General features: G+C 41.9%; 1 long non-coding RNA gene across 1 annotated transcript; it reads right to left on the bottom strand.

Moving 5' to 3' along the window:
- Window positions 1–732: 732 nt before the first annotated feature.
- On the bottom strand, window positions 733–21896 carry LOC142829591 (uncharacterized). Its single transcript, XR_012904141.1, has 3 exons — window positions 21392–21896; window positions 11146–11531; window positions 733–2533 (listed from the first exon to the last, which is right to left on the bottom strand). It is a non-coding gene; the product is annotated as an uncharacterized LOC142829591 (long non-coding RNA).
- Between the last annotated feature and the right edge of the window lie 609 nt (window positions 21897–22505).

Raw genomic sequence — 22505 nt, 5'->3', positions numbered from 1 at the left:
AAGTCCTATAAAAAGTGGACATTGACTTAGCTACCATGTAGGGTTGTTTGGAAGTTAAAACCAAACCTAACCAAAACACTTTACAAACATAAAAATAGAATCTTAAATAGTTCTAAAACTGAGCCAACATGCACACATCTTGTCATTAGCTGGGAGCCCTGGAGTTTAGTCTGCAGGTATATAGTGAGTAGGAACATTGGGAGGAAAGGAAGGTGTGGAGGTTATTGAGAAATAGCTTAGAACAGAGATTCTCAAACGTTGGGTCTGGACTCCAAAGTTGACTGTGACCCCCTTTCAATGGGATTGCCAGGGCTAAGTTAGACATGCTGAGACCCAGGACTGGAGCTCAAGCCCCCTACACATGGCAGAAGACAAAGCACAAGAACTATAGCTTTGAACAGTGGGTCTGAAGTTGAAGAGCCCCTACTTGGAGATAAAGCCCTTGTGCTTCAGCTTTGCCCCCCTTTTCCCCCAACTCAGAGTAGTGAGGCCTTCAACTTCAGGGGGAGCTTTGCTCCCCCTTGCCCCACCTAGGGCAGTAGGGCTCAGTCTCTGTCCCTTCCGCCCCCTCCCCCATGGTTGTGAAGTCATTTTTGCTGTCAGAAGGGGCTTGTGGTGAAATGAAGGTTGGGAACCTCTGGCATCGATGAAAGAGAGTTTCTAGGCTTCACTACAAAGGGCAGAACTGTAAGGTTTGCATAGATTGGCTACAAAAGGGAATGCACCAGCATATCATGTGTTCAGAGGTTTTAATAAGCATTAGATGAGCATCCTATCATGTAATTGTTTATCAACACAACCTTGCTGAGCATTTGGGTGTCCATATAATATAGTTATTCAGTGGTTAGAAACATTTTATTTACACTGGATTTTTTTAGTCCAAAATTGAATTATGACACTGAGAGAAATCATGTATATTTCCGTTTTTACTTAGACCTCTGCAGCCTGTTTTCACACTTGGTGATACCTGGGATTTCTCTGAGAACCTGAAAGGAGGTACTCATCTCTCTAGAGATTAGCTTGCTGCAACTGTGTTATTACTATAACAGAGAAAAGAATATGAAAAATTCACCCACGATGTGCTGGCCTGCCAGCAAGAATAATGGGACCTAACGCTGTGAGCTAATCAACAAACTTCAGCATGTACAACTCATTATCATCAGCTTAGTCAGCATCAGTAAAGATCATCCTAACAAGCAAACCATATTTGATTGTAATGGCTGATATTTATAAAGTTGGGCGAGGTGGTGGGAAGAGGCAGTGAAATTTGTTAATTATGAATCATAAATCATTCTCCTTTTCCCTCCTGAGTACATTGCGTTTTATCACTTACAAATTATCATCTTTCGAGGTCTTTTTCAATTTAAATTTGTATCACTATTTTTCCAATAGTACTGTGCTACTTATGGCACAGGAATGCACACATTCGGGATAAACGTGGTAATGATAGTATTACATGTGGAATTACATTTTAAATATCAAAGAAAATTCTATTACAGTAGAATTTAATAGTGGAACATTGGTATTGACCTCATTTGAATTTCAATTCAATATTTATAATTCATTGTACATTATAGTGACATAAGTTTATGTGCTGTATATGGACATAACTGAACACTGAAATTTGCATTGTCACCTATTCAGACCTTAACTAGTGTGGCAGATAATGTGGCCACAACTCCAGTAGTGAAATACTGGTAAAGTTATTTTTCAGTTCAATAGTTTGCACACCCTAATTAGACCAACAGGAAAATACAAGTAATGAAATTCAGTTTCACTTCCCCTTTTAAGCTATTAATTTCCTACTTCAATATTGGCCATGAGTGTTAAGCACTCTGTGCACACACCTGATGATTTTAGCTGCTAATCTGCACAGTCTTTCATATGACTCTTCACTCCAGAGTTCACAGCATGCTCAGAGATCATGCCTGCTGTGGAATTCATTAGTGTGGTGTAGTATACTCCCCTCTCTGCATTTTCCCAGATCAGAGTTGTCATCCTCCTCCTTCTCGCCCCCTCCCCCACCAGCCTCTTTGTGTCCTCTTTCAGGATGCTTTACAGCTCCAGGGGCTCCTGGATAGGGAAAGTCCCTGTGTTCAGGGGACCATAGGATAGTCACTGTGGCTTGTTGCTGCAGTGAGCACAAGGAAATGCTTTTTGTACTTTAATTGCAACTTTTTGTACATGCTGAGAGAGGCCCTGTCAGGCTCATAGTGTATACTATGAATTGCTGGATGAAAATCCTAGGATTTGTGTAGATAACATTTTTAATTCTGGCTATCAGTCCCAAGGTATCTGTGCAGCTTCCTAGCAAGGATGAACAAACACTCAACTCCATTAGTCGAAATCCGCTGTTTTCCTGAAAACTCATGAAAAGAAAGGACGTTGTCTCTGGCACTAAGATCAGTAAAACTCCAATAGTCCAGCATCCAATAGTCCGGCACTCCTGATAGTCTGGCATCAAAATGGCAAGAGCCTAGTGAGTGAGCTCCGGCAAAAAATGAGTCACAAGGTAGCAGCAGCAGCAGCTGAACTGAATGAAAAGGGTAAAAAAAGGTTTAAAAAACTAAAACATTACAGTATACTGTATACAGTATGTACAATAAAAAGGGTTAAGAACACTTTATATATAGTATATTCTGTATAAAGTATATACATAAACAGTTTATAGTACCTCCTGATACTCCAGCATATCTGATAATCCGGCACCACCTAGGTCCCAGAGGTTCCGGATTATCGGAAGTCTACTGTAAATGGTCATCTATGCTGTTTTTTAGACTGTTTGACATCAAACTTTGCTTACTTTATAATAATTTATTTTTTATCTTTTCTGCCTTCAATTGTAATGAACTTTTCAACTGACTTTTCTGCTAAAAGTTACTGTTTTAGGGTTCTAGCTCTACAAATCAATCTATCCACTCTTCCCTAAAAGACCTATACATCTCATTTCCTTTTACTCTTTTCCTCCATTTTCTGTAAGACAGCAATACTTCCTCAAGTTTCAGAAGAAGTTTTTCTTGTCTTTTTGTCAGATCTTGTATAGATTTATTCAGGGACAAAAGCTTATTAGGAATAAGTTGTCTTCTGGTTTTGTTTTATTTGTAAATCTGGTAAATCAGCAAAGTGAGGAAAACAAAAAATTGCAAATATTTACAAGGATAAAAGAATCACATTTGTATTGCTGACTCGTGTTACATTATTCATGCATATTTGGAAAACTGCTATGTATTTGTAAAGCCCTTCTTGAATTCCAAATATGTTCACACATTTTGGCATGAATGAATATTGGTTTGAAAAGACAATGTGTTCCTTGCTGTTCTTGTTTTTTAAAAGGTCACAATTATCCAGTCGAAGGGCAGAAATAAATCTTTTATGCCTTTTGGGAATGATCACAAAACATGGGTAGCAAATAGCAAATTGTAAGCTGAAAAAAGTTAGGGTTAATTTGCGAAGGATTTGCTAAACAAAAATTGGTCTAAAACCCCAGTTCTGAAAAGGGATCCATCCCTGTCAATACTGAAGCCTGACTTCAGTAGGACTCTGTGAGGGTCTATCACTTTCTGAGACCAAGGCTTAAACTGATCATTCCTATTGTTTGTAAAGAATAGTCTGGCCAGTTTATATATATAAATAAATAACCTGTCCAGACTATTCTTTACAAATAATAGGAATGATCAGTTTAAGACTATATGAATGTATGTAAAGAGAGCTTTTTAAAATATTTTTTCTAAGATATAGTGACTATTTTGCAGTTGTGATCATTTTCAACTGCACCATTTTCAGTGAAATACACTTCCAAAATGCATCTGTTTATGCTGGGGATTATAGAAACAAGTCCAAAAATATTTTCTCCATGGAGACTGTGAGTCTATCTAGTAGTCAGATGTTCATCCTCTCTTTTGCACAACAGCTTTTGTCACAATGATTATCAGCAGTCAACAATCAATGATGATTCCCGCTAGCCCAGTCTAGAACTCTTGCGGGGTTTAGAGGTTGGACAAAAATGAACTAAGACTCAATCTCTCTTCTGTATAGTCTGCATAGATTCTGCACAGATTCTTCTTTGCAAGTGTCTGACACACATTTAATTGTATTGCATTTTTGGACACTAAACTGGAACGGTAGAAATATGCAAGACAGAGCATAACTTCCAGGAATTTCAGAAGAGATTAAATAGTGGCAGCTCTAAGTAGTGCGCTGCATGAATGCAACTGGGACAAATTAATTGCACTTCCTCTTCTGAATACTGTTTTATTTTTTCTATTTGATGAAACAGTTGTGTTACTTTCCAGAGGCAAGTTGCCTTTGGAGGCTTGGGAAAAAGATGGGAGGACTTCTAAAATAACAGTGGTCTCAACATGAAAAAGGTGGAGAATCACTTCCCTGAAGTCTCAACCAACTAAGGATTAATCCAGCTAAGCTTCATCATATGGTCATATGAGAGTTTGAAGTGGTATAACTGGACCTCTCTAGGTAATCAACACCTAGGTATATAGCGTAAAACCTTTAAACTGAAGAGTGACTTTTTTCCATTTGTAGAATGGGGACAGTATCCCACCCCATAGATTTTTTTAAAAAATTAATACAGGTTGGACCTCCCTGACCAATCCCAGACAAGGGAGTTTGTTAGGCCAGGAAGGGTCTGGGGAGGAGGGTAGCTTGGCTGCGGCAATCCTGTGGGTTCCGCAGCCCAGCAGGCTCCCACACACTGCCAACTTTGCAGCCCCATGAGCTCTGGCAGCCTTGCAACCATGGGAGCTCTGGCAGCCCTGTCGGCTCCATGGCTCTGCAAACTCCAGCACACTGGCACTGCTGGCTTACCTGACCACCCCACTGGCTGCAGGCTCTGGTGCCCCATGGTCTCTGCTGCCCTGCTTAAACTGTTGATAGACATTAGTGGCCTTTAATGTCTGACATTTAGTAAAAAGTAAATAACTTGGAGGGAACAAAATAGTACACAGCACTAATGAAGTGGAGCAGCAAGGCTTTTTGTATGTAAGGGAAGGAGGAATATAAGTCAAGAGTATCTGGTGGTGGGAAAAGTTTAACAAGAAATTAAATTATTCTGTGTTTTTTAGAGTTAAATTAATTTTAAATATATGAAATCCCTGGGTTGATAGATTATTCTCCTGTATATCAGAATGGATGATTTTTTGAGAATTCTGTCATGTTATAACCTGTAATTACTTTGGGAGGGATTATTTCCTCTAGATCGGTACATGGATGATGACTGCCTATGTGTTCAAATCTCCCCATGTCTCCTAAATGAAGGATGGCAGGCACTTTCAACATACCTCAAATGGTAAAGGTACCTTTGCCATGTCTAGGCTCATTTTTCAGGTGGTCCACCTTCCTGTTTAGAGACACAGTCTTTATTGATATATTCTCCTTGCCTACCCAGTGAAACCTCCCTTCATGGGTATCCCCTGAGAACCCTGTCAAGGGTAACATGGGTCATTGCTGGATTCCATGACTTCTGCTTGGTTTGGCGACAGGACCTTCTGCTTTTCATCTAAGACATAACAGAAGGATATGAGAGAAACACTGTGAGTGAAGCATCATTGCTCCTCCCCCACTTCCTTCCCAATAGCCCCTTTTTACCAGAAGTTGATGGAAAGAATTGGCCCTTTTTCTAGAATCCCTTTTTCCAAGCCAACTTTACTTGCCCTTAAAATAATGGTTATTTCGCCCCCTTGGATGCTGCATTCTTCTGTTTTTCTACTCATACCTTAATGTGAACTGGACTGACAACATAATAGGCAAAATAAGGAAAAGTATCATTTTAGTGACTTGTTGTGAATTCAGGCTTTTTTTTCTAGCACATTAGTCACAGTTGCTTTGAAAGTTAAGAAAGTAGAAAATTGGGGAAAATGGACTATTGGTGAAAGGGTGACTTCGGAAAGAAACTAAGATTTTATTGTAGTTCTAAAATGCTAGTTGAAAATAATACCACTTTCCCTTGAACTGCCTTTCTATTTTCACCGACTTAAAAAAGGATTAACATGGTGCTTGACTTCCAGCTTAGAGCGCTGTTTGGGAATCTTTTCTTCTAGAAAAAAATGCAAAACCCTTTACTGTGTACCTCAGCTTTCTTCTTCTAATTTAGTTCCCCTTCTAGTTGTTTCTTCCCATGATTTTTTTCATTTCACTTTTATTTGATGTTGTCTAGTTTTGTCTTTTATAATTAGTCCTATACTCTTTCCTGTCTGATTATAAATGGGCATGTAGCTGATGTAACTAGCTTGCATAGAAACAAAGTGAATGTCATCTTCAAAGTAAGCTTTCCAATTTTGAAGTTCATTGTCAGATCAAGGGTATAAAAAAGTAAAAAATCCAGTTCTTGTTTTCCCCCTAAGTATTCTAACAGCAACTTGACATCTTGGGGGAAAAAAATCTTTGGACATTCAAAAGTCATTAACCATATAAAATTCTTTATGCAATGTGCTAATCAAGTACCATATTAATACCATTCTTTTCTTCCTATATGGGCAGAGTTGAAAGTAAAGACAGACATGTAGCAAAACCCAACAACTATGTAACTTAATACTGATGTACTGGGGTAGAGACCCTGCGAGTAGATTTCATTCGCTGTAACCTCCAAAGAATTGGCTACAAAGCTAAATTAACTAAAACTGAACATTTTCATGAATATCAAAGAATTTGTTTATCTACATCTCCCATAACTGTGTGGTTTAGAGCTGAGCAAATAACTGATTTTTCCAGTCAGTTTCCTAATTTGACCTGAAAAGCTTTTGTTTTTGTTTTTTAATCAAAAAAGAAATATTTTGGTGAAGCAAAAAGGAGGAAAAATGTTTTTTGGTTGAACTGAAATAAAATTTTTTATGATTTTCAGGGGGTTTTACACTGTTTCATACAGGTTGAACCTCTATTAACTGAGCTGTAGCAGGACCAGAGAGTCCCAGTGGAGGGTTCGTGGCCAGGAGTCCTGCAGAGGCAGGAAGCCTGCAGCACAGCAGCAGGGGGGTTGGGAAGGGGAGCAGCCCTCCAGCCAGTAGCAAAGCTAGGGCTGGGAGGGACCAGTGGTGGAGCGGGGCAAAATCCCTCATCTGGGATCAGTCAGATCCCAAGGGTGCTGGACCAGGGAGGTCTAACCTGTATAAAACAGTAAAAATTGAAAACAAAATGCCTTTTTGAAATGAGAAGTTGAAATGTTTGATTTAGATATTAAAAAAAGAAAGTTGACTGGAACACTTGGTCAAAATAGACCAGAACTTGTGAATTTTCCATCAACCCAAATCTTCATATTTTTTGTTTCTTTGGGGGAAAAAGATTTGCTTCAGGAGCAAACAACTAATTGGCTGCAATATCCTAGGATCCTATGAAGAGTAAAAGTTGGGGAAGGATGAGGTGTTTTAATGAAATATGCAACATTTTTTCCACTATTCTCTCTCTACTTGGAAAAAGAATCATAGCTGAATCTCTTATTGAATTTGTCTCTCCCGTGAAATAATATAGTGTATCAACATCATTTGTCTCTGTCTGCCTATATACAAAGGAATCAAGTCAGAATACTATCTCTGGGCTGCTCTCTCACTCCTCTGCTGGGTGTACCCATTGATCCTCAGAGTAATCCTGATTGGCGAGAAGCTTTTCTGGGTTGGGTCAGCTATCTGTTTCCTTTGTGGTCAGGTCAGCCAGTGTTCTGGGCCAGAGTGCTGCTTTTGGGTCTAATGCAATGCAAACAAGGCTTTGGAAATCAATGATGATCTCTCCCCTATGGTCTGATCTGTTTTGCTTTGATAGTACAAAGATAGTAAAAGCTACCATACTCAGCAAGTGGGAGATTCCTTCTACCTTGAGAAATCCACAGGTATTGGATTGCTCCTATATGATGATACTCTTGGCCCAGACACATGGGCTGTGCCACTACACTTTAAGAATTCCCCTGAAGAAAGGGCTTTTGTACTGTCCAGGGAGCATTCTGGATGTAGCCAGATCTAACCCCCCCAACATTTGCTCTTTCAGCACACCAAGCTCAGGACCAGACTGGAAATAGTTGAGCCCTCCCATATATCTGAAGGGACTCGGGGGACTCATCACCTTGTGGCCAATTGCCACGTATAGCCTGGTCAGCCTCAGCTGCCTGTGAAATTAAAAGTAATCTACATCACACCTGCAGACTGCTTCCAAACTGCCAGCATGAATGTAGTGTGTGTGTGTGTGTGTGTGTGAGTATTGCTGTACCATTAAGAATCTGTACTAATAAAAAAACCTCAGTGCTTCTCTAGTTCACCCTTTGTCTGGGTTTATTCCATGGCTGGTTCCAAGTACAAGTAACACTGGAGACTTACATCTCCTTATCCTAACTCTCTGCAATGTGTTATGCTATGCTAAGTTTTTATTTAGAAGAATCTGAAAGTAATATGTGCTTTCTGTTGGGAAAGATTACAGAACGGATGTCATGACCTAACGTATTTTAATCTGGCCTCTAAAATATGGAAATGAGGCATTTTTGCACTGCAGAAATAAATAAAAACACAAGTAGCAACATAAAGTTAAATAAAATATTGTTACCACAGTTAACACGTTTGTACTGTGAATCCAAATTATATGTAGCTTCTTGCATGTCCCGCACAGAATATCTTGCCAGAGAATTTATTGAACCCTATGGAAGATTTGTTTGGGAATGAAGCAAAACCAACAACAGAAGACCATAAAAATTCCCACAGCCCGCGGTGAGCTTTGGATCAAGCCCAATGTTTAGAACATACAATGGAGCACTGCCCTAGATCTGATTGCAGTAGAAGAAAGCAGACAGCATGAGCCAAGTAGACAAAAAACAAATAACTCCCACTCAGAAGCCTGGAAAAAAACCCTAACAAGATTGGTCTTTTTTGGCTTGCTTTCTGAAAGATATTTCAACTGCTTCTTCTGATACTGTCTTTACCATAAGCTCTTGGGAGGATCACCCGAAGAGAGTCAAAGTAAATGCTTAAACTAGAAAACTTGACAGATATATTTTTTAAAAATGGTGAAGTAGGAATACCATAGAAGAATTGTTGGGTAAAAAAGCAAGATAGTTGACCTTTCAGGATCATTAAGGGTATGTCTACACTACAGCGTTAGTTCAAAAGATATTATTTTGAAATAGTTAATCCGAAATAAGATATTTCAAAATAACGCGTCTACATATTAAATGCATTTCAAAATAGTGTTTTGCTATTTCAAAACAGCATGTTTACACTGATCGGACGCTGAATTGCATTTAAGGCCAGCTGAAACTGGTTCCGGCAGGGCATCAGGAAAGTAGTTGCTTTGTGTGGCTGCTGTATGAGGCTATCTGAGGCTTGTGTTTAAAGGGACCCCCCTGGACAGCCGGTTCTCAGCTTTCCCTCTTCTTTGCCTACCTCGCTGAGGAACAGCAAAGCATTTTTCTCTCTGCCTGCTTGGTTGCCCTCACTGGGGACACCACAGCACTTTGCACCATGGAGCCAGATCACTCTGGGCACACTGGTGCTACTGTTGGATCTTTTGCTGCAAGCCTGGAAGCAAGTGCTGGAGACTGCCTGGCACCATTTGCAGTAGCCCAGCCCCCAGGTCCTCTTCCAGACCCCCCTGGGGGCCGTGGAGGAGCAGTGCCTGGATGCCAGTGTGCCTCGCCTGGACACCAGCAGCAACTGGTGGGACTGCATTGTCCTGAAGCACTGGGGGGACCAACAGTGGACCCAGAACATCAGGATGAAGGAGGACACCTTCCTTGAGCTCTGTGAGTGGCTCAACCCTGCTCTGCGGCAACAGGACACACACGTGAGGCCTCCCATTCCCCTCCACAAGCATGTGGCCATCTCCCTCTGGAAGCTTTCTACACCGGATAGTTACCAATCTGTCAGCAACCAGTTTGGCACGGGGAAATCCACCTTAGGAGCAGTGCTCATGCAGGTGTGGCAGTCCCCGGCCATTGTGCCAGGGGAAGAGAGGGCAAGGAGTGGATGGTCTGCCTCAGAAAAGGAGGGAGAGGGTGCAAGTGCCATCCATGGGAGGGTTTGTTCGGACTGCTCATGGTGGCCAGGACTGGGGGTGGGGGGTGGGTTACTCCTGGGGAGTGGTGGGAAAGGAGCACTCTTGGCCACTCTGGCACCCCAGTGACTTGGTGGTTTTGTGTGTCCCTTTGCAGGTGGTCAAGGCTATCAACAGAGTGCAGCTCTGCAGAGTTGTCTGCCTCACGGATTTGGATGCAGTCATCGAGGCGATGGCACCCTGGGATTCCCCAACTGCGGGGGGGGGGGAATAATCAACAGGATGAACATCCTATCTGTGCCCCGTAACAGTAGGCCTCCCTCTACATTAACCGGAAGGGGTACTTCTCGGTAGTCCTGAAGACTGTCTGACCACCGGGGCTGCTTCCTAGACATCAACACGGGCTGGTCCGGCAAAGCACAAAAATGTGCAGGTGTACTGCAACTTCATGTGCCAGAGGCTGCATGTCGAGACCTTCTTCCCCAACCGCCACATCAGGGTCGGGGATGTGGATGTGCCTGTGTGCCTGGTGGGGAATGTGGCCTACCCACTACAACCCTGGATCATGAAGAGCTACACGGGACACCTCAGCCCCTCCCAGCAGGCCTTTAGTGCCAGGCTCAGCAGGGCCTTCATTGTGGTGGAGGGGCCTTTGGCTGGCTGAAGGCCCGATTTCGATGCCTCCTCTCCTGCTTTGACCTCTCCAAGAGGAATATTCTGCATGTGGTGGCGGCGTGCTGTGTGCTGCACAATTTGTGTGAGCGGAAGAGGGAGGCTTTCCTGCCAGGCTGGATGGCACAGGCCAACCAATTGGCTGGCCTGTACACGCAGCCCCACTTAGCTGCCAGCTGGGAGGGTCATCGGGGGGCTACCAGTATCCAGGAGGACCTGCGGGAGAACTATCAAACAGAGGAGGAGTGAAGTTTTCCTGGCATGCCCCACTGGGGCCTTGTGCCTTAGTCGACCCTCACATCCTTCCACTTTCCCTTCCCTAACCCCCCTTCAAATAAAAACATGTGTTGCCAAAAAAAACTCTACTTATTGACCATAACTGGGGGGGAGGGGGAAATGAGGGTGGGAAAGGGGAGGAGGAAACCTGGGAGCAGGGAGCTGGTAGGGGGAAGAAGAGGGAGGAGAAGCTCAGGGTTGGGGGTCTTGCCGGCCCACCTGTCTCCCAGCACTGAGGTTATGGGGGCCTTGGCATCCGGGGGGGTGAGAGGGTATGGAGCGGGATGAGGGGGGGAGAAAGGAGCTGGAGGGGGAACAGGAGTGGGAGGAGGAGTGATAGCTGGAGCAGCAGCAGGCACCAATCTCTGCACCATGGTCTGCAGGTGGCCGTGGATGGCATGGCCCTGGTCAAGCAGCTCCTGCAAGCTCTTCCACCACAGCTGGAGGTCTTCCTGCACCCAGTGCTCCTGGCTGTGCACCTGCCTTCGCATTTACCCCAGGTGCTGCTGCTGATATCCCTCCTGGTTCCAGGTGCGCCTGCTGGCCCGGGGGGCGGGAGGATGTCCCAGGTGGGATGGTGCACCCTGCACTCGCAGCTGGTGCAGCTGTGGAGAAACCAGAGAGGTGGTCAGTTCTCCCTGGGGACACAGTGGGTGAAGCCCGACCCCCCTCTGCAAGGTGAGGACAGCAGGTCTCCGCATCATCATGTCCTGCTATCCCCAGGACTGTGAGCTGGCCTGGGACTGTACCCATGCCCCTGTACTATATATAGTGTGTGTGTGTGTTTAGGGGGGAGGATGTGGCCTGCCTTTGTATAGAGGGGCTTGTGGAGAGAGGGCATTGTGCGGTGTCCCTCCCCGGAGTACAGAGCATGTCATGTGCCTTCATACATACACGTGTGTGGGTAACAAGCCAGGCCCCTGTGTGGCACGGCACAGGCACAGGTTGCTACATGATCGATGCTCAGCAAGGCCCACACACATGGTCCCCGAGCTCCCTCTCCCCCTCCTCCTCAACCCTGAATAAGGGTAGAGTGATGGCACTCACATGTAGAGGTCTCCCCGGCCTTGGAAGACAGCAGTGAAATTGCTGCTGGTATGCCTCGGGGGTCCAGAGTGAGCGCCACACTCCCTCCAGGCTCTTGCGACTCTTCTCCTCCTCCTCCTCCTGCTCCATGCCCTTGTCAGAGCTCTCTGCCCCAGGGTCAATGACCACCTGGGGGACACAGACTGTCCATCCCTCTCAGAGTAGGGCAAGGGGTCTGGGTCTGCCCCTGGTTGGGAGCTGCCCCCTGTGGCCCTGGCATAGGCCTGCTTCAGCTCTTTTATCTTCATGCGCACCTTCTCCAGGGTGCGCATATGGCTTTGGTGGCCAGGCTGTCAGCCATCTGTCTGTAGATGGCTGCATTCCTGCATCTAGTGTGGAGATCATGAATGATGGAGTATTCTCCCCAAACCTCAATGAGGTCTGTGATCTCCACACTGGACCAGGAAGGCACTCCTGGGAGCTGGCAGGCACTGGCTGGCTAACTCATGCTGGCAACTGGGTCAGGAGCAGAGCCTGTGGGTTCTAGGCTGGCAGACCTGGAGCTGGCACAGGGCCTGTGGCCAAACAGGCTCTTCCCTTTTAAGGGCTCCGGAGCTGGGGGGAAGAGAAGAGTTTTCCTGGTTTGGCCCAGAGTGGCCACCAGGGTACCCTGTGAAAGGCTGGAGGCCCCCTATTTCGAAATAAGCATCTACACAGTGGTTATTTCGATTTAACTATTTTAAATTTGGTGGTGTTCCTCATAGAATGAGGTTTACCAAATTCGAAGTAAGTGGCCCGCTATTTTGATTTTATTTCAAAATAGCAGTTTGCCTGTGTAGATACTATTAAAGTTAATTTGAAATAATGGTTGTTATTTCAAATTAACTTTGATGTGTTAATACCCTAAGGGGTATTTTTATGATGGTTGATATTTCTTAACAGTGAGTTTATCAGCACAAGAAGTATTTCTCAAGTCAGAAAATGTCATTTTTTTATGATGAAATTCATTTAAACACTTTTGAGGGCTGAGCTTACAGGATAATAGCTTAAAGAAGTGTAATTTCAGTTAAAGATGTGCAGGCTGTAGGACATCTGTGCATTCTTAAAACAGCTTTTCAGTTTAGGTTGTTCCTTTACTCTCCTTCTTCCCCCCTATTTTCTAAAGAGGTATGCTCGCTCTTTATCATATGTTTTCACTGTTAGATTGTTAATCACTTGTTTCATTATGTGATGCATTACACACTTTAGAATTGTACCATATGATTGTATAAAACAAAATGGTTGTGCATTTATTTCTGTTGGCAAATAAAGGGATAATATTTTTAACCAAATAGGCAGAATTGTAGGAAAGTTCAATTATCTGATATATAGGCTGAAATTAATCTCTGGTAAAACTTCATTTACTTGCTGCCGTTCTCTGCAGTACTGGAGAAGGAGGAAGAAGTGATGATGCTGGATTAAAGAAATAAAATAGCTGGCTAAATGCATGTGACAAATAAGGAAGCAAATCTTCCGGACATGCAGTTTCCAGCGCTTCCTAAGGCATCTGTCTCTTCATCCCTGAAATGAATGATATTGTGTGAGACTGTCTGATTTCTGTGGAGAATCTACTATATGGGCAAGTCAGGTCTGGGTGACGATACTGAATGTTTTGTTGTTATAATAGAAGGATGAGGTGACATGAATAAACAAAGATCTCATGAAAATCATCTCTTTCCGAGAAGGAAAGAGGCAGAAGGTATTGATACAGTTGTTACTTCTCTAGTAGGTGAAGTTGTCCTATTACAGGTAGAAGCTATTGGAGTAGAGTACCTAGGTAGATATCTAGTGAGGTAGAGGCAATCTTGACAAGGTCTCAGAGCCTATCCCATTATCAGAAGTGCGTGGATGTGAAGTCAGGGTCAAAGGCAAAATAATCTTTAGAATGGAAGTTTTCTTGTTTTATATGAAATATCTCTGAAAGGCAAATGGAGGTATTGGGAACAAAGTGCCATGAGATACATCTGCTATGTTGAAACATGCTTCAATGCACCCAACACCTCAAATATCAAGTAAAGATATCAAACAAGAGGAGAAAGTAAGTAGGACTGTGAAAACAATGGGTTAGAAGAAAATGCTGGGATGTTTATTTTTAAAATAAAGTGATGGAAGGAGTTTCCAAAGAACTTGACCTCAGGATAGTGACACTGCTGCCACAGTCTCTGAGGAAATCTGGCTTTATGTATTTAAGGAGAGTGACACAAAGAGAAAATAAAAACAAGATTTAAAAATATACAGAACCTTTCCCTGTATGCTTGTCTATATGAACACTTGGTTTGCCCAATGCTCTTGTGTAAATTCTCCTTGCGCTAGCCTGCCACATGCTAATATGTGTGGACTCTGTTTTCAAACACTAAAATTTCATGAATACATTTTGATTTAGCCTGCCTTGAAATGCATGTAAATTAAAGCACAATAGGGAACTTCTATTACAAGGTATATTAACATCCCACCATGCCATATAAGTGTTTCTATAAGCACCTTTTTACTTAGGCAAAGCAACTGTTCTTGAATATAAAATCTGTTTCATTCCTTCTCTTCTAGAATTTGAAATCAAAACTAGATTTGTCCCCCAAATGCATAATTGGAAAAGTTGTTTGTGTTACTCACTTCATTACAACATGATGGGGAAATGTGGAGGACAAATCATAGGAAATAAAATCATGGGGTTCAAAAGTTTTATCCAGAATATTTTCATTTAAAAACAATAAAAGGGAGGGGACCCTCCCTTTTTGTGCATCCAGTTTAGTGTGAATACAGTGTGTTCAAGCCCAGTAGGACTGATTTATTTAACACTCAGAATTCAATGTGCCAGAAGAGGAAAGAAGTTGATAACAATGTATAGCAAAATAGTTATGGACCTTACTTGTTAATAGACTGGTGGATATCAGTTATTGTTCCTGTGTGGTGTTTACAAAAATTGTAAGCTTTTGCTTCTAGACAATGTGTACTTTTATTTTTGAAGAATACATGTTTATGAAGTAAATCATATTTTCATTTAATAAAGCAACAGAAGGCTTTCATTATATTTCATAATGCCTTGTGGCTTTTTCAGGTTTATTTTTGGAGGAAGAAGAAAATGGGTATCTCTTTCATGTTGGGGGAGCAAGTCACAGGAACCCTGCAGATAACCCCTATGAATATGGATTTGTAGTTGTTTCTTTGGACTTACCTTCTGTACAACTGGGAAGATCTAAAAGGAAAGGTGATTATGCATATTTAAAAAGTAATGTGATTTTATTCCCTGATTTATAAACTAATTTAAAACTGGGTTGTTCTACACATTACTCATTTTCATGCATTCCGTTATGCAGATCATTAGAGTAGCAGTGTAATATTTGCTACACATTAGAACTCAACAAATTCAACTCTGTAGGCATTTTAAAAAAGTATTCCTTAGCTCACTTTATCCAGGCTTTGGATGCAACAGTAATTTAATGGAAGGCATTCAGATCAGAAAAAATATATTGCAGATCTCCCTGCCATCGAGCAAAACAGAAAGCCAAAAGAGAGCAATGGCTGAGCCCAGAGAAAGGACATGATGAATACAAGAAAGTTTATTCAGAGATAAGGCATCACTGCTAAAAGATAAATAGCCAAGAGAGGTACCATGTCTTGTATAGTACAGGATCCTAATGGCACAGAAGATAGCCATGCATACTGAAGAGCCACAAAAGGCTATACTGTGATTTTTGTGCCATGACTCCTCTTAGAAAGAGTTTGGAGATATAGAGGGACCTATTTGGAGAAGTTATGACTTAACTGATGCTACCATAATTCTGTCTAGGAGGCACCACCTGATAAAAGCTGCATGCATTACCTTCTGTACTCTGCCTGCTTCCTCTACACCCTTTCCCTGCTTTCAGTATGGACTCAAAGATGGGTTTTCATGGAGCATATTCTGTTTTTCCAAAGAGGATTGTGAAAACCATTTTTGTAGAGGTGCAAGGTGTGTGCTCTTGTCATTTCGTGCGTGTGTATGAATGGATGAATCCAAACTGTCTCACAAATTTAGTGTCATAGAGCACAAAACCAGAAGGGAAAAATAGATCTTATAGTCTAATCTCCCATATATTCCAAGGCCACTAGCACCACAGCCTACACTGGTCTTTTCCCATTAACAATATTTGGGAAAATATTTTTTCCTGTTCAAAACTTGTACAATAACATTTTAATGTTTGATTAAAAATTTTGAAGCACTCCTTTTTTCTTTAAATTTAGTCACGGTTTTTTTCCAGTAGGAAAGATGAAGGAAGGGGACATTAAAACAAAAATAATAAGAAAAAATTATGAGGAATATCCATATATCCACTCGGAAGAGGGGAAAGTGATCAAGAAAAGTCAACATGGATTCATCAAGGACAAGTCATGCCTGACCAACCTGTTTCGCTTTTATGATACGGTAACTGGCTCTTGGACATGGGGAAATTGGTGAATGTGATAAACCTTGACTTTAGCAAAGCTTTTGATACGGTCTCCCACAATATTCTTGCCAGCAAGTTAAGGATGTATGGATTGTATAAATGGACTTTAAGGTGGCTGCAAAGCTGGTTAGATTGTTGGGCTCAATGGGTAGTGATCGATGGCGGTTTCAAGTGGAGTGCTCCAAGGATCAGTTCTAGGATTTTGTTCAACATCTTTAGAGATCTCTTCCAGCTCTAGGATTCTATATAAATGTTAGATATTTATAAAAGCAAGGCAAATAAACAGAGATTACAAATACATGTATGAAGTTCATGGTAAAAGGCCTGGGCGGACTACAGTGTAATTCCTGGCTTAGTTCCAGATTTCCTATGAAACTTAAGTAATGCATTTAATGTCTCTGTGTGTGTTTCTCATGAGAAAAATATAGATAACTTTTTTGCCTGCTTTTATATAGATTATACATTATTTGAGAAATCACTCCCTTGCTATGTGTGTATATTTAGTTTTGCAGTGTTGCCGCAATCTTATTTGTCTACTATACAATTTTAACACATAAGTGTAGCACGAGATGGTTAGATATTGTGATATAGTGTTGTGACTATTCAAATTAACTATCCAAGCCATGTTTTGTAAAGTAGCCTTTACCAATATTGCCAGTGATAAATCTTCCACATGGGCCTTGAGTCACTAATTAACAGTCTCATGAAACAAAGGTTAAACACGATTCAAATTCAGCACCAGTTTTTTACATTCACTATTGAATTTGACAGAAATAATAGAACAAACTCAAGTGGTAAAGACAATGATTCCTGTCATCTGAAGTGAAAATGGGATTCAAAAGTGTTTTCCAGCAGAAGATAAGGGATAGATTTTTTTTTTCTTTTAGGAAGATGCACATTGTCTTAAGAAGTTCCCACCTTCAGAAGTTTGGGCCTGCAGAAGTAATGACATGTTAATTGAATTTTGTATTTCGTGGTATTTCCTCAAGGAAATGTGAATTACACTTTCAGGGAGGGGAGAAAAGAATCTAATAAAATGCATGAATGTAACAGTAGATTTAATGCTAATTACGTAAATAAAGTACAAGTTTATTAAAGAATGTACTAAGGAGCATGAAACTTTTCCAGCTACCTGGTTTTTTGTTTAAGACTTTCACTATAAATCAGACGTTGCTTGTGTTTCCATACACAGAAAGAGAGATGATTTTCTCTCTTTCGCAATGTATAAAGTTTTAAACACACACAAAACTTGTCATAATCTATGTACCAGACAAGGACATGAAGCCTTAATTTACAATACAAAAGTAAATCAGGCTTTTTGATAGAAACTGGTGCACAGCTCTTCCCCAACATGATTTGATAGAAAGACAGGTGATTAATGGGAGCTGATCCATTCATCCAAGTCCAAAAGGAAGCTAGCTTAGGTTATCAGCAAGACTGTTTTAATTTCTGCAATATATATTTATTTTAGAGGATTAGGTAAGGAGAACTGAGTATTTATAGATACATTTTAATGGTTTTTCCAAACTAAATGTGTTCTTTTAATAATTATATATAGTTTTCTCTCTTGAGTTACCATCAATTGCTGTACCTTTCCTTTGGGATAAATATTGTCCCTTTCCTTGTGTAAATCCTGAGTAAACATGCTTTGTGAAATATGAATGTTTGGTGGGTAGTGTCAGGGTGACTGGTGGGCACCTTGTGGTTAGCTCCTTGCTCTAGGAATGTAGAGTCAAAGACCAGTCCAGTGCCAGGCCATGTCAAAACCAGAGTCAGTGTTCCAAGGATCAGATTCAGGTTAAGCCAACATCTTGTGTGGAGGTTCAACAATGCTCCAAAGCCTAAAATAATGAACCCTGATCAGGGGTCAGGAGCAAAGCTAAGGCTGACAGTCTGGGTTCCTGCCTGGTAACAGCAAAATGCAGAATGGGGTCTGATGGCAGAAGTACATTGGTGGATTGCTTTGCCCAGACAATTCCCAGAAATGATGTCCTGATTTATATGGAAACTTCAAGCTAATCAGGGAATCGTGGGTGGCTATTGCTAATGCTACTTCAGTCTGGACTTCCTGGATAACTTAGCCTCTCACTAAGTCTTTGTGACAACTCTATCCGGAGCTCTGATGGTAACGGGGAAATGTTTTCTGTCGCCTACCCTGTATTCCCTGATCTACAGGTAGGCATTTCTATCCTCAAACCATGGGTATGTGGGACTCCTTTCCATTGTTGCTAGGGATGGCTGGAATTTTTAAAAATTTGACATTAGCCAACAGTGTTCCTTCTAAGCTGCATGGCAGCCCAGCTTCACAGGTGATTCATCAGCCCCACCTAGTCAGTCAGCTCCATGCATGGAGCCCTGAACCTCTGAATGGGTGGGGCTGATGAATCACTTGTGAAGCTGCTGCACAGCTTAGAGGGACATTTTTAATTGAGACCGTTTAAAAAACAAAAGAAAAAACTTCTGAGCATGTTTGTGGCACCTCGTCACACCCATGTTTTCAAGTTGGTGCTACTCCTCCTTATGCAGCTATAGGGTGGGTGTGTTTGAATGCTTTAGGTCTGTAGGTCTGCATAGTGGTGTATCAGCAGGCTACTCCCTTCACATTGCATCAATGCAAGGTACCTTAGAGATACAATTATATCTAAAAATTGAAGCATTTGTAGCAGCCAGTCGACAAGTAGATCCACCATATGAAGAAAAGGCAACACTTGCTGTCAACATTAATATAGAGAGATCACTGGCAAAACTGACATGGTCCCTGCCACTTGCCTTCCCACTCTCTGGGGCTTCTCACCGGCCACTCCTGATGGGCCAGCTCTGCTGGTCTCCTGCAGCCGAAGCTCCAAGCTGAGATCCCTGCCCCCTGAGAAGCAGTATGGACACTAAGCCTCTTCAGGTCCAAGAATAGTACAGTTTTGGGCCCAGCTTCCTGGGATACTACTCCCCAAATGGGAAGAACCCCCCCATCCCGAATGAATTACCTGGGTAAGCTCCCTTTAACAATGAAAGGAGAATGTACACATTGGTTGCCCCTCCAAGTAATAATTATTTACACTGGTTTTGATTTTTTAAAAAAGTGATTTTATTACAGTAGGATTTAAGTGATAATAGGTGAGAACAGGCAGAACAAGGTAGATTACAAACTCAAAAGTAACAAAAACACTAGCTAACTCTAACACAAATCCTCAGCGTAAACTTTTTATAATACCCTAAAAAAGTGAGCAAGGGTAGGTTAGCCTCCATGGCTCTCCACGAAGTATGCTGCAAAGGTTGGTGTGATGGGGCAGACCAGGCCTTGAGGCCAGAGAATTTCTTCGAGAAGTCCTACAATGAGCCTAGAGCAGCTATGGAGGAACCAGCCAATGAGGGGCTGGCAAGGTCAATAAAAGGAGCTGCAGGACCAGTCAGCTCAGTGCTGCTGGAGATGTCAAGGAGAGAAACCCATGGGTGATTGGCTGGCTAAGTGGCAGCAACAAAGAGAGCTCCACATGGGGAGCTATTGTGAAATCTATGACTCTGATAGAGTCCTGAGGTAAGGACAAGGACACTGTCTCCAGGAGACAGAGCTCTGGAGACACCACTCTCCATTGGAGCAGGAAATAGACAGATATCCCATAGAGAGGGCACCAAGATGGGCCCTGGTAAATGGGTGCCTCAGAAGAGGTTTTGAGTGACTCACACCAGGCTATGTGACTCGGCTGGATAGTCTGAAGAACAGAGCGAGTGCGGGTACACCCACTTGACCAGACAGGGCTGCTCAAGGGAGGTGAGTGCCACCCCTTTACAGCTGGGACATCTGTGATAGTGTTAGTTTTAAGCATGTGGATACTTGCCCACTAAAATTGGATCAGAATGAACAGTCTCCTTTCATATAATCCACTATAAAGAACAACACAATTGCTTATTACCGACTTGGGAAGGATTTGAACAGTGTCCTAAAAGGGAAATACTCTATAATTTAACAATCACTGAGCTATGAAGTCTTCCTCTATTGTCATGCAGTATCTCTTTTTTTTCCCCATCCTCTGCTAACCACCCTTGATTTTTTTAAGATGCTAATAACTTTACTACACTTTATATACAGGAATGGATATTAAAATTCCGATTTAAAAGTTTTTCTAATACCTTTGTAGACAACTTTTTTTCAAAAGTGCTCCTTAGTAAACAGTAAAAACGAATTTGACCAGTAAGTGCTTCCATTCATAACTAGTGGTGAGGTGGATATGCACCAGCAATATTTGTACATTAATTATCCACTTAATTTCTTAATTTATTTAATTTCTCTATAAAATCTAGGTTCTGTATTAGAGAACAAGAATTCATAAATAACTATTTGGCCTCTTCTAGCCAATTCTTAGTCTGAATTGTCACTTTGAATTTATTCTGTAATACCATTACCACATTTTTATTACTCCATCTACCATGGACAAGTCTGTATTTGTTTAAGAACAAGATGTAAAATATTATGGCATACTATTTTTAATTAGTGTTCTCTTAGGCTTGTGTGGAAATTCAAGAAAATGTTTTGCCTGAAGGAAATGTTGATCTGATGCAAATGTAGAAGGGAAAACCTAAGTCTGTAGGGAACTATTTTCCTCTGCTTCGTGCAAATAGCACTCTTTTAAACAAATAAGGCCAAAAGTACTAAAGATATGAGTAGTGGATGACTGAGACCAAAACACAATGTATAAACACCTCTACTTTCATGACCCAAATTCTGTCCTTTAGCTCCTTTTGTTTTCACCCTATGCCTAGGAAACATACAGGTACATTTTGCAACACATGTGATTGTATCCACAAAATTAGCTATTGATAAGGGAAGTCTTACTTTTAATATCCCGTACATTCCTAGCACTACAAGCCTTAACACTTACAGAGGAGCTTAATCTTAAGCACAGGACGGACACTTTTATAGTTGGTTGGAATTAAGCAAGTGCTTCTGTTTGTAGCATTGGAGCATATATCACAAATTTTACCTGATGTGGGCTCATGAAGGACTTGATTTGCTGAGTACTGTCTGCCTTCAGTGAAAGCCCTCAGTTTGTAGCTGAATGTGCTCTGCACATCCAGGAGTTGCTCAGCACCCTGCAGGTTTGACACCTAAATCCAGGTTTTGTGCTTTCTTAAGTATAAATAACAAAATCTCTCATCTGATATTCCAGCCCTGATGTTTGATTGTATTTTCTGGTACCCAACTCTTGCCACAAAATTGAGTTCTTTTTTTCTGGCAGAACTCCCATTGACTTCTATAGGGGTGTTGCCGGCAAGTCTCAGGTCCGACACTGGGTTCTCTAAGTACAAAACATGCCGCACAAGTATCTGTCAAACACAAGCAGTTTATTTTCTGACAGTTTTCAATTGTGCCCCTTAACTAGAAGAACAACATGATAGGAAAAGCGGCGTCTTGCATCCCTCTGCAAGCTGGGAACCCCATCTCAGCTGCGGATGAGCGAAAGGTTGTCTAGGCTTCCGAGGCACTGGTACCAGAGTCCATCAGTGAGGTCTAAATTGCTATGCTGTGGTGCAGCTTTAAATACAATGTCTCTACCTTATTTTGCAATTTGGAAATTTCCAGGGGTTACTCATTACTTGCTGATGTATGGCTTAGCTGTTAACTATCTATTTGGTACTGCTTGTCCTTTGACCTTGTTTACATGATCAGTACATCTGGGTAAACAAGATTCTTATGCTATCTATAACTTGTTTTTGCTACACTGACACCATTGTTTATCTTAAATGGCGCATGTTCCTAGCGGCTTGCTTTTGGCTCATCAGATAGAGGAGAAGGGGGGAATGCATGCCACACCATCCCTGTACTTGGCATGTACACAATTCTTCCGCAAATAACTCCTACAAGGGGCAGAAATACCTCTTAGATGTGAATAAAGATTACAGAATTGGGTTTTTTATGAGGAATACCACTGAGCTGGTCCCTTCAGAATAGCATTGTGCCTCCTAGTCACACACATGTCCTTCTGTGCATAAATGTACTCAGGTTCCTATGAAACATCCAGACTTGTATATACTTATTTACAGGGCTCGCTGAACCTCAGTAAGACCCGCTCACCAGCTGCGCTGTCCAGCGATCTG

This window comes from Pelodiscus sinensis, chromosome 5 (assembly GCF_049634645.1).
Source record: "Pelodiscus sinensis isolate JC-2024 chromosome 5, ASM4963464v1, whole genome shotgun sequence".
In the NCBI taxonomy this organism is placed as follows: domain Eukaryota; kingdom Metazoa; phylum Chordata; order Testudines; family Trionychidae; genus Pelodiscus; species Pelodiscus sinensis.
This window is presented reverse-complemented; position numbering and strand designations above follow the sequence as displayed.